Here is a 12,314-nt window from a genome sequence, read left to right as displayed (position 1 = left end):
TTTTAATTAGTCAGGTGCAGTGTCATGCACCTGTTGTCCCAGCCTCTGTGGAGGCTGAAGCAGAAGGATCACTTGAGCCCAGGAGTTCAAGACTGCAGTGAACTACAGTCACACCACTGTATTGCAGCCTGGGCAACATATAAATATTAAATTATTAAACTTAGTAGTGCTTTGTTGTGAACATTAATGATATAATAAAGGCTTACATGTATTGAACACTTACTGTGTTACCAGTATATAGTTCTGATATCTATGCCTACTTTTATTCTGCATAATTCTATTTGGTAGATATTATTATTTCCATTTTATAAATTTGAAACTGAGGCACTGAAAAGTGAAGAGAGGCTTCCCTAGGATCACACACGTAGTAAATATAGAGCCAAGAAGTTATTTTCTCTTAACATGTTACATAAAAGCCTCTGAAGTTATTGAGATTTCCATCAAGAGTTTTTCAGAGACTGTGTTACCTACTAATATTGGAATATTGTGATAAGAGTATTGAGACATTTCTAGTATGTTTCTAGTCATTTAAGTTCAGCATATGAAAAGAGTATCAGTAGTTACTAAAGAAAGTGTACCCTTACTTGTGGATACATTCTTTTCGGGGAAAAGATAAAAACTAGTTCTATGTTAAGAACACTGTGTTCATTAATTACTCAAGTTTTGTTCTTTGCTACAGATAATTAGTATATTAGCTTTGCTTTGCATTTAGATCGTTGTAGTACAAATAAGTTTCCTCTTATGTAAATATAGCTCTTAAGATGTTTGAGGACTGATGTTTCATCTTGTTCTTCTCTTTTTTAGGCTATGTCCTTCCTTTTTTTTTTTTTTTTTTTTAACTTCTCTTAGTATTGATTCCTTTCCAATTTATTTATGTTCTTCAGAAAAGTGGCATTTAGAACTAGACTTAATGTTCCATTTATAATACAAAAAATGTAGTGTTATTATTGGTTTCTATTATCTGGATATTTTGTTTGTTGTTGAATTGTGACCTACCATAACTCCTTGATGTTTTAAAGATAGGCCGTCAAGACAGATCTTCTCGTTATTTATATATTTGTGCCTCATACTATCCTTATATCTGGAAAGAAGATGAGAATAGTGTCTGCCTTAATATTATTCTGTTGTTTCAAGTACTAAATACTGTGTCTAATACACAGTAATTTCTCGGCCATTAGCTATTACTATTTAACCCTAACTGCAAAGTTGTCCATTTATTTTTACTGAATTTCATAGATTCATTTTTGACTCACTAACCTGCTTGTCAATATTCTTTTGAATCTTGATTTTCTCAACTATGGTAATAGCTCTCTTCCAAACTTTGTAACATTGACAAGTTTTATAATGCCTCATCTAAGTTTTCTTTATTCAAAAACATTAGAAAAATATTAAACAGTGCACAAAATCAAAATGGCAGCATTTTTTTTTCCTGTAGGCAATTTAAGTTTTTATTTTTAAGTAATTTTACCTGGGGAGTGTTATTACTTAATAGTAATTTCAGTGTTGTATTGTACTTTAACAAAGCATTTACTGCATGCTTTTAAAATAAGATATAGTGGTTACTTAAAATTTCCCTTTCCCAAAAGGAAAATAAAATTTGACCACTCTAAGGAAGCAGTAATATAATCACTAGCAGCAAGCAAACCTTGAGTTAACAGGCCATGAAATGAAAGAAACAATTATTTGGAAAAGAAAAAATTTAACACACATGGTTATGGAGCATTACTTTCTATCTGGGGAGAAATTTAATCAAAGGTTATCAAACTACTAGTACCCTGGTTTTCCTGCCTAGATGGACATCTACCATCTGCCACTACTAATGTTCCATAGATTGTTTTTTTGCCATGATAAACATGTAAGTTCACCAAGTTTCATCTTCTTCTGATACTCTATCCTGTCATCTCAGTGTCCCCAGCAGTGAGATTGGTCTTTGACAGAGATAGCCTCACGGCAGTCACTAACACAGACACCCTTGGTATAACTACATAATTGGGTCACAGATTAGCTAGATGCATAAAGATTAAGATAAATCCCTAGAAGGGGGAAAAAACCCTTCTTATTCTGTATTTGAAATCAAACTTCATAAAGTTTTCTTGTCAGCTTATCTCTGGCTGGTACTATCTTATGGCAACACATGCAGACTTCTCTGGGAGCACTTTTTGGATTCAGAGCTTATTTTACCAAATCTGAAAATAAATCCTGGTTTTCAGCAGAGGAATTCCAGTTAGTGGATCTGCATTTGATTTAGAAAATATGATCACATTTATAGCTGTGAGTGTTCTACAGAAATATTTTACTACAAAACACCTTTCCTCTGTGATAATTTGAAGAACTTCAGGAATTGGATTATATTTATTGGGCACCTACTATATATTGTGCAAAGTAGATGATCTCACTTGAATGTCATAATAATTCTGTGAGATAAATTATTATCATCATCACCTTTTGCCAATGAGAAAACAGACAAAAGATCTTTAAGCGTCTTCTAGAATCATTTAGATTTAATGTGTTAATTCATTATGATAAATGAGCCAAAAATATTAACTCTAAAAGCAGAGTCAGTTTATGTGAATAAACCATTAAACTCTAATGTCATTCAGTGACACAAGGCAAATTTTGTGAAAATTGAGAGCAGTTTAGGTAGTATTAACAGCAGTTAGCATGTATGAAACAATGTATATTTTTAAAAGCCCTGCTACATACTGTATATTATCTCATCTGATCTTTGTAACGTAACTGTAACTTTCAATAGGATTAGGCAGGGAGTGTGACAATGAGGTTGGAGACAACAGGCACCACTGGAAAGGCTGAACAGAATGACAGCTAAAAAGAGCATGATGACCTTGATTTCCTCCTTCTTAATAAATCCACCATGGAAGTTATCTAAGAAAGCCAATTTCTAAAACATTTCTTGGAAAACATTCCATCAACCCACAAAGAAGTTTCAAACAGATAACGATCTGAGGCTAGTGGATAGAATCTTAGTCCGTTTCCTGGGAAGAGGGGCACTTCAGTTCTAATAGCTGTGGAGTGGGTTAAAGATGTGTAAGTAACAGAGTAATCTGGATGTGAGAAGGGGATCTTGGGGTTTGGTGGGAAGAAAGGGGCCCAGAAGCTGTGGTTTTTGTAGTGCACTGGCAGAGTCACCTGTGACCTTGAGAAAGGAAATTACAAACACCTGCTACACTTCAAACTATGCTACCCACATGCCACAGACAGCTGCTTGAAGGAAAGGAGTGAAGGAATGAGAAGGTGATTATTTGTATCACCCAAGACTGAGGTGATGGGGCTGTTTCCTCTCTTCCTTGAGACCTACTTGGTAAGCTCACTGTACACACTTAAGTTTCAGCTAATGTTCAAGCATGAATGACTGTCCAGCTGATATTCTAATCCTAATTCTTCTTTTCTTTCTCGTTTACTAGAAAAAAGATCTTTATAATCCATACTTAGACTGTTACCACTTGGTAATTTAAAGAACCTAAAAATAAGCACAGCTCGGCTGGGCGCAATGGCTCACGCCTGTAATCCCAAGCACTTTGGGATGCCGAGGTGGGTGGATCACGAGGTCAGGAGATCGAGACCAGCCTGGCTAATACAGTGAGACCCCCATCTCTACTAAAAATAAAAATAAAAATAATTAGCCAGGCATGGTGATGGGTACCTGTAGCCCCAGCTACTCGGGAGGCTGAGGCAGGAGAATGGCGTGAACCCGGGAGGCGGAGCTTGCAGTGAGCCGAGATCGCGCCACTGCACTCCAGCCTGGGCAACAAAGCAAGACTCCGTCTCAAAAATAAATAAATAAATAAATAAAAATAAAATAAAAATAAAAATAAGCACCGCTCAATAAAACTCCTGTCTTCCCCAGGACCTTCACTGGGCCTTTCCACTTTAGTTTTCTGTCATTGGTACTACCAGCTGTTTGGTCTTACGAACAATACCTTAGTATAATATGTTAAGCTTAGCTAGTTCTCTTATGTCCCACATATGTTGCTTTCTCCTTTGATTATATTTCCACAGTCTAACCTCTTTTGTCTATTTCCATGGCCAGGATCAAGGTTGTCTTCTCTGATGTGGAGAAATATGGTCTCCTTATCTGTATTTTTGTTTGCACTGTTGCTTTCTTCGTCATAAGCAGCTACACTTCCTTTAACAATCATTTCCATGATGTTCTTTTTTTGTAACAGCTTGATTTGTATATAATTCACATGGCGTAAAATGCACCCTTTTAAAGTGTACTGTTCAGTGGTTTTAATATATTTTTAGAGTTTTGCAGCCACCACCTCTGTCTGATTTTGAAACATTCGTTGGCCCCCAAAAGAAATCTCATACTCATTAAAAATGATCCCTTCCATTTCTTCACTTCTAACAACTATTAATCAACTTTCCGTCTCTATGGGTTTGCCTATTCTGGATATTTTATATAAACGCACTGTGTAGCCTTTTGTGTCTGGCTTTTTTCACTTACCATAATGTTTTCAAGGTTCATCCATGTTGTGCCATGTATCAGAATTTCATTCCTTTTGATGACCAAAAATAATATCAAGTATATGGATATGCCACATTTTTTATCCATTAATTCACTGATGGACATTTTGATTGCTTCCATTTTTAGCTACCATGAATATTACTCTGTGAGCATTCATGTACAGGTTTTTGCATGGACATAAGTTTTCCATTCTCTTGGGTATATATTTAGAAATAGAATTGCTGCATCATATGGTGACTCTGTTTAACCTTTTGAGGAACTGTCAAAATGTTTTCCAAAGCAACTGAACCACTTTACAATCACACCAGACATGAATGAGTGTTGCAATTTCTCCACATCCTAATCAGTAAAACTGATTCTTTATTATAGCTATCCTAGTGGATGGGAAGTGACGCCTCATGATTTTCATTTGCATTTCCCAATGACAATAATGTGAGCATCTTCTGAAATAACATTTGTATATTCTCTTTGGAGAAATGTCTAATTCAGATTCTTTACTCATTTTCTAATTCGGGAGATTATAATTATGTTTTGTTATATAATATACTAGATATACTAATTATAATATATACTAGATTTTTACACTGTGTGTGTGTGTGTGTGTGTGTGTGAGAGAGTGTGTCAGAGCTTATTTTACCAAACTGAGAAATAATTTTTGGTTTTCAGAAATGGAGTTGAAGTAGGCTTGCTCTGCCTATGGAGTAGCCATTCTGTATTCCTTTACTTTCCTAATAAACTTGCTTTCACTTTATGGATTCTCCTCTAATTCTAAAAAAGAAAGAGAGAGAGAAGAGAGAGAGAAAGGAAAGGAAAGGAAAAAGGAAAGGAAGGGAAAGAAAGAAGAGAGAGAGAGGGAAGAAGGAAGGAAGAAAGGGAGGGAGGGAGGGAGTTGTAGGCATTCTACAGAAAATATCATTCCTTGTTAATACTCAAATAATTTAGGAATTTAATAATAATTATACCTAACTCTTGAGTACTTAATATGTACCAGGCATATAGTATGTAAATATACCTATATAGTACATAAAAATTGTAAAATTTTATAAAATATATATAAATTTTTAATGTAAATACATTCATATTATTTGTATCTAATTAAGTTAACCTGTTATTGACTTGTAAGAGTTATTTGTATAGTCTGGATACAAGTCTCTTCTTAGATACATTCAGCTCTCCGTGTCTGTAGGTTCTGCATTCACAGATTCAACCAACTACAAATGGAAAATATTTGAAAAAAAATAACAATATGAAAATAAAAATAATGTAAACAAAAAATAGTATAACAACTATTTATATAGCATTTACATTGTATTAGGTATTATAAACTAGAGATTAAAGTGTATGGGAGGATTGTGTAACTTGTATGCAAATGCTATTTTATATAAGGGACTTGAACATCCATAGATTTTGTTATCCAAGGAGGATCCTGGAACCAATCCTCTAAGGGTACCGAAGGTTGACTGTATATGATTTGCAAATATTTTCTTCCATTCTATAGGTCGTCTTTTCTCTTTCTTGATCATATCCTTTGACACACAAAATGTTTTAGATTTTGATAAAGTTTAGTTTACTTTTTTATTTTGTCACTTGTACCTATGATATTATGTCTAAGAAACCATTGCCTGATCTGAAGATTGACTCTCAGATTTTCTTATGAGGGTTTTATATATTTAGCTGTTACCTTTAAGGGCTATAATACAGTTTGACTTTACTTTGTAGACAGTGTGAGTTAAGGATCCAACTTTATTCTTTTGCATTTAGCTATTTTTGAAAAAAGTCAGCCTGGGGGGTTGTTTGTTTTTTGGTTTTGGGTGTTTTTTTTTTTTTTTTCCTTTTAATTGTCTTGGCACCCTTGCTGAAAATCAGTTGACCAAAAATGTAAGAGTTTATATCTAGAGTCTGAATTTTTTTGCATTGATCCATACACACGCCTATTCTTATGGTCAGCATTACACTGTTTTAATTACTGTACCTCTGTAGAAGTTTTAAAATCAGGGTGTGGCCTTCAACCTAGTTCTTTTTTGAGATTGTTTTGGCTATTCTAGATCCCTTGCATTTCTGTAGGAATCTTATGATCACTTTGTCAGCTCTTGCAATATTTGTTACGGGAATTGCATTGAATTCACAGATCAAATTGTGAAAACGTTGTCTTCCCAGTCTTTTAGCATGGGTCCATTTATTTAGGCCTGTTTAAATTTTTTGAGTGGTGTTTTGTGGTTTTCAGTGTATAACTCTTAGCGTTTTGTTGTTGTTGTTGTTAAATTTATTTGTATGCCATTGCAAATGGAATTGGTTTTATATTCAGATTGTTCATTACTCTGGTAAAGGTGTTTATCGCTTGGGTATAGAAAGATAAGTGGTTTTTTTGTATATTGGTCATGTATCCTGTGACCTTTTTGAATTTGTATATTCTAACAGGTTTTTTTTGTTTGTTTGTTTTAGATTTTCTTGTTGGGGGTGTCAATTCTTTGAGATTATCTGCATACTCTGCTAATAGAGATAGTTTTACTTCTCCTTTCCGATCTGGGTGCCTTTTTTTTTTTTTTTCTTGCCTAATTTTTCCAGTTAGAACCTCCAGTACAATGTTGAAGTGGTGTGAATGAATGTCCCTGTCTTTTTCCTAATCTTAGAAGGTAAACTTTCAGTCTTTCACCATTAATTATGAAATTAGCTATGCTTCTGTGTGTGTGTGTGTGTGTGTGTGTTTTTGTGTGTGTGTGTGTGTGTGTGTGTGTGTGTGTGTGTGTGTGTGTGTGTGTATAGCCTAGAAAGGCTATATATAGACTTTATCAGGTTGAGGACATTTCCTTGCATTCTTACTTTGTTGAGTGTTTTTATTAGAAAATGTTGTTGAATGCTTTTCCAATCTACTGAGTTTATTCTGTGGATCTTACCTTTAATGCTATTAATATGGTCTATTACATTGATAGATTTTCATATGTTAAGCCAACCTGTCATTCCCGTGACAAATCCCACTTGTTATGATGTATAATATAATCTTTTTCATATGTTGTTGATTCTGTTTATTGGTATACTGTTGAGAGTTTTGCATCAGTATTCATAAGGGACATTGATCTGTAATTTTCTTGTCTGTTTTGGGATCATGGTAAGACTGATGGAATGAATTAGAAAATGTTCATTTGTCTCTTAATTTAGGAAAGTTTGTGAAAGATTGGCATTTCTTTAAACATTTGGTACAATTCACCAACGATGCATTCTGGGCAGTTTTTTTATTACTGATTTAATCTCTTTATTGGCCTATTCACATTTTCTATCTTCTTCAGTCAGTTTTAAGTTGCATCTTTCTAGGATTTTGTCCCTTTCATATAAGCTATTTAATTTGTTGACATACAATTGATAGTTCACTTCCTTATAATCCATTTTATTTTCCTAAACTAGTTAGTGATACTCCCTCTTTCATTCCTGATTTTATTAATTTGGATCTTACCTTTTGTTTTTTTCTACCCTGGTCAGTCTATTTGAAGTTTTGTCTATTTTCTTGATCTTTCAAAGAACCAATTTTTATTTCACTAATTTTCTCTACTCTTTTTCTATTTGTTGTTTTATTTATTTCCACTCTAATTTTTTTTCCCTCTGCTTCCTTTGGGTTTAATTTTTATTTAACAATTTTTAAGGTATGGAGTAAAAACATTCACTTGGTATCTTTTTTCTCTTAATAAAAACATTTACAGCTATAAAATTTCATCAAATTACTGCTTTTTCTATACCCCATATATATTGGTATATGTGTTTTTCTTTTCATTTATTCTCTTGTAATTTCCCTGAGGTTTTATTTTTGGACCCAATGGTTATTTGGAGTATGTTGTTTATGTTCCTTCCACACATTGCAAAATTTTCTGTGAATGATTTTCAGTTTATCATGGTTGGAGAACATAGTTTCTATGCTCTCAGGTTTTTAAAATTTATTTATTTAAATAAGTTTTATTTTTGGGCCTAACATATTGTCTCCTAGAGAATGTTCTAGTACACTCGAGAAGAACATGTATTCTGCTTTTGTTAAGTGAAGCATCCTATAGACATCTATTAGGTCTAGTTGTTTACAGCATTCATTAAATCTTCTGTTTTTATGTTGATCTTTGAGACTGTATCAAGTACTTACATGTGTATACTTTTTAAGTCTTCCTGATTGGTTGACCCTTTTATTTTTATAAAATGTCCTTCTTTGTCTCTAGTGAGTTTTTCTCTTAAAGTCTATTTTGCCTGATATTAGATTAGACACTCCAGTTCTCTTTTGATTTCCATTTGCTTCCATTTTTTCAGCAGTCTTGTGTCCTTAAATCTGAAGTGTTCTTCTTGTACATAGCTTGTAATTGGATTATTTATTTTATTCATTTGGATAATCTCTGCTTTTTATTTGGAGTGTTTAATCTGTTTACACTTAATGAAGTTACTGATAAGATAGGATGATGTCTACAATTTGGTTTTGGAGTTTTATATGTCTGATGTATTATTATTGTTGTTTTTCCTTTGTTCCATGATTAGTCCCTTTGGGGGGTTAAATTAGCATTTTTTACTATGTAATTTTAATTTTCTTTTCCCTTTAGCATATTTTCTTGAGTTTTTTCAGTGTTTACCCTTAGAATTACAATTAACATCTCACAACAATCTGGTTTGGATTAATACCAAGTGAATTTCAATAGTATATAAAAACTTTGCCCCAAGACAGTTCGCTTCCCTTCTGCCTCCTTTGTGCTGTTCTTTTCATGCAAATTATGTCTTTATACATTTTAAGCCCACCAGCTTATTTTTATAACTATTTCTTTACAAAGCTTTTTTAAATTAGATGGAGAGAAAAGAATTACAAACAAAAACATATATATATATGCTGGTTTTTATATTTTGTGTAGTTACCTTTATCAGTGTTATTTCTTTAAATGGATTTTAGTTACTGTCAGTGCCCTTTCATTTCAGTCTGAAGGACTTCTATTAGTTTTTCTTGAAGGGCAGATCCACGAGCAACAACCTCTCTTGAGTTACCAATTATCTTGCAATGTATTTATTTCACCTTTTTTTTGTTTATTTTTTTTTTTTCAGTGACCCAGGACACTGCTTTTCCTTTCTCTTTTGTTTTTTGAGATAGTCGCCCAGGCTGGAGAGCAGTGGCACGATCTCAGCTTACCGCAACCTCTGCCCCCAGGTTCAAGTGATTCTCCTGCCTCAGCCTCCTGAGTAGCTGAGATTACAGGCACGCCTCACCACGCCCAGCTAATTTTTTTGTATTTTTAGTAGAGACAGGGTTTCACCATGTTGGTCAGGCTGGTCTTGAACTTCTGACATCATAATCCACCCACCTCAGCCTCCCAAAATGCTGGAATTACAGGCGTGAGCCACCATGCCTGGACCGTCCCTTTTTTTTTTTTTTTTAAAGGATTGTTTTGCAGGATAGTTTGAATTCTTGGTTGAGTCTGCTTTCAACACAATATCAAAAGCATCATCCCACTAACTTCTGGCGTTCATATTTTTTTTATGAGATATCTATTGTTAATCTTATTGAGAATCACTTCTGTGTGATGAGTTGTTTTATTCTATCTTGTTTTATTCTATCAAAGATACTATCTTTGGCCTTCAGTCATTTGACCATGATTTGTCTAGATATAGGTCTTTTTTAATCTATTCTACTTGGAGTTGATTTAGCTTGTCAATGTGCAGATTAATGTTTTCCATCAAATTTGGGAAGTTTGGGGTCATTTTTCCCCCTTTCTCTGACTCTTCCTCTGGGAGTCCCATTATGCGTATGTTGGTACATTTGATAGCATCCCATAATTCTCTGAGGCTCTGTTCATTTTCATTCATTCTATTTTCCTTCTGTTGCTCAGACTAAATCATCTCAATTTACTTATCTTGAAGTTTACTGATTCTTCTGCCAGTTCATATCTACTATTGAGTCCCTCTAGTGAATATCGTACTTTTCAACTGCAGAATTTCACTTGTTTTTTTAAATTATATCTCTATATTGATTTTTTGTTTGTTTGCTTGTTTGGTGAGGTATCATTTGTACTTTCTCTTTAGACAAGGTTTCCTTTAGGTCTTTGAACATACTTATAATAGTAGTTAAAATATTTGTCTATTAAGTCCAACATCTGGGCTTTCTCAGGAGCAATTCTGTTAACTGTTTTGCCTCCCATATGGAGACATACTTTCCTCTTTCCTTGCATCTTTCATAACTTTTTCGCAAGTGGATATTTTAACTTATATAATGTGGCAAACTGGAGATTAATTTATCTAGTCCTAACTCATATCACCACCTAAGGCAGGTGCAGTGTTAAACAGCTACCATTAATTGCTTTTGACAAATGCCCTAGGGATATAATCATTCACACAGCATGCTGTGAGTCAGATCTTAAAAAGATGAGTCCTGGGATATGGTGGCGGGCACCTGTAATCCCAGCTAATTGGGAGGCTGAGGCAGGAGAATGACTTGAACCCAGTAGGCGGAGGTTGCAGTGAGCCAATATTGCACCATGGCACTCCAGTCTGGGCCACAGAGTGAGACTCCATCTCAAAAAAAGAAAGAAAGATGAGCCCTGGGAATGGAGCTTTTCAGGGAGCTGCTACACAGGTCATAAAGTGACATTTCTTTGGGATTGGGCTTTGGAAGTGCTCCAGAACCATTCTGCCCTGTCTAGTAACTGCAGAGTTGTGAGATTATTGGCTTATAAGGCTACCACCGAGTTGACAAGGGGATAATACAAATAGAGAAAATTAAAATTCCACAAAGCTTGCTGTTTCTGCTGATATTTGGCTGTTATTCTTAAATTCACACTCTTGAGATTATCGCAAGCCTTTAGTTAGTTTTCAGAGTTCTGATAAAGTTGATTTTGACTGTTAATCCGAGTGTTCTTGCATTGGTGGAGGAGCCCATTTCACTGCCTCAGTGTTCTGGAAGTGATTCCCCTTTACTCATTTATCCTTAAGCTCAGAGTTTTCCATTTGTTTCTGAAGATTCTATTTGCTACTTTCCATTTTGCCATTCAAAATACTCTTTCATAAGTTTTAGAGTCCCCTAATCAACTTCTACATTTCCTTATGTATCACAATTAGAATTATATGCTAACATAGGGATGGATGTTTCTTTTCTCTTTTTTTTTTTTTTTTTTTTTTTTTTTTTTCCGTAGGTGGAGTTTCACTCTTGTCGCCCAGGCTGGAGTGCAGTGGTGTGATCTCAGCTCACTGCAACCTCCACCTCCCACGTTCAAGTTATTCTCCTGCCTCAGCTTCCTGAGTAGCTGGGATTACAGGTGTGTGCCACCATGCCCAGCTAATTTTTTTTGTATTATTAGTAGAGACGGGGCTTCACCACATTGGCCAGGCTGGTCTCAAACTCCTGACCTCAGATGATCCACCTGCCTCAGCCTCCCGAAGTGCTGGGATTACAGGCATGAGCCACCACACCCAGCCAGGGATGTTTTCTACTATGCTTCTTCATTATCCTTTCTGTTATTATATACTTATCTTCTTCCCCATAAACCAAATGCTCATATGCATGTACATGAGCTTCTCCTAGAATATTTGGATTGACACTGGAATTAGATAAGCCTCGGTGTTTTAGTAAAATAAGCAGTTAATTATCAATGTCCGGCTATCTGCTTTCTCATTTAATTTTAGTACTCAAAATTTCTTCACAGCCTTTTTTTTTTTTCTTTTTTTTTTTTTTTCCGGAGACAGACTCTCACTCTGTAACCCAGGCTGGAGTGCAGTAGCAACATCATCACAGCTCGCTGCAGCCATGGTGACCTCCGGGGTTCAAGCAGTCCTACTACCTCAGCCTCCTGAGTAGCTGGGACTACAGATGCATGCCAGCACACTC

The 12,314-nt window shown here is 35.0% G+C and overlaps 1 protein-coding gene across 28 annotated transcripts in view; it reads left to right on the top strand.

Annotated features, from left to right (window-relative positions):
• LOC105465661 (Abelson helper integration site 1) overlaps nt 1-12,314 on the top strand; it is a 226,516-nt gene that overhangs the window by 155,437 nt on the left and 58,765 nt on the right. The window lies entirely within an intron of this gene.

Source organism: Macaca nemestrina, chromosome 5, assembly GCF_043159975.1.
Source record: "Macaca nemestrina isolate mMacNem1 chromosome 5, mMacNem.hap1, whole genome shotgun sequence".
NCBI lineage: Eukaryota > Metazoa > Chordata > Mammalia > Primates > Cercopithecidae > Macaca > Macaca nemestrina.
This window is presented reverse-complemented; position numbering and strand designations above follow the sequence as displayed.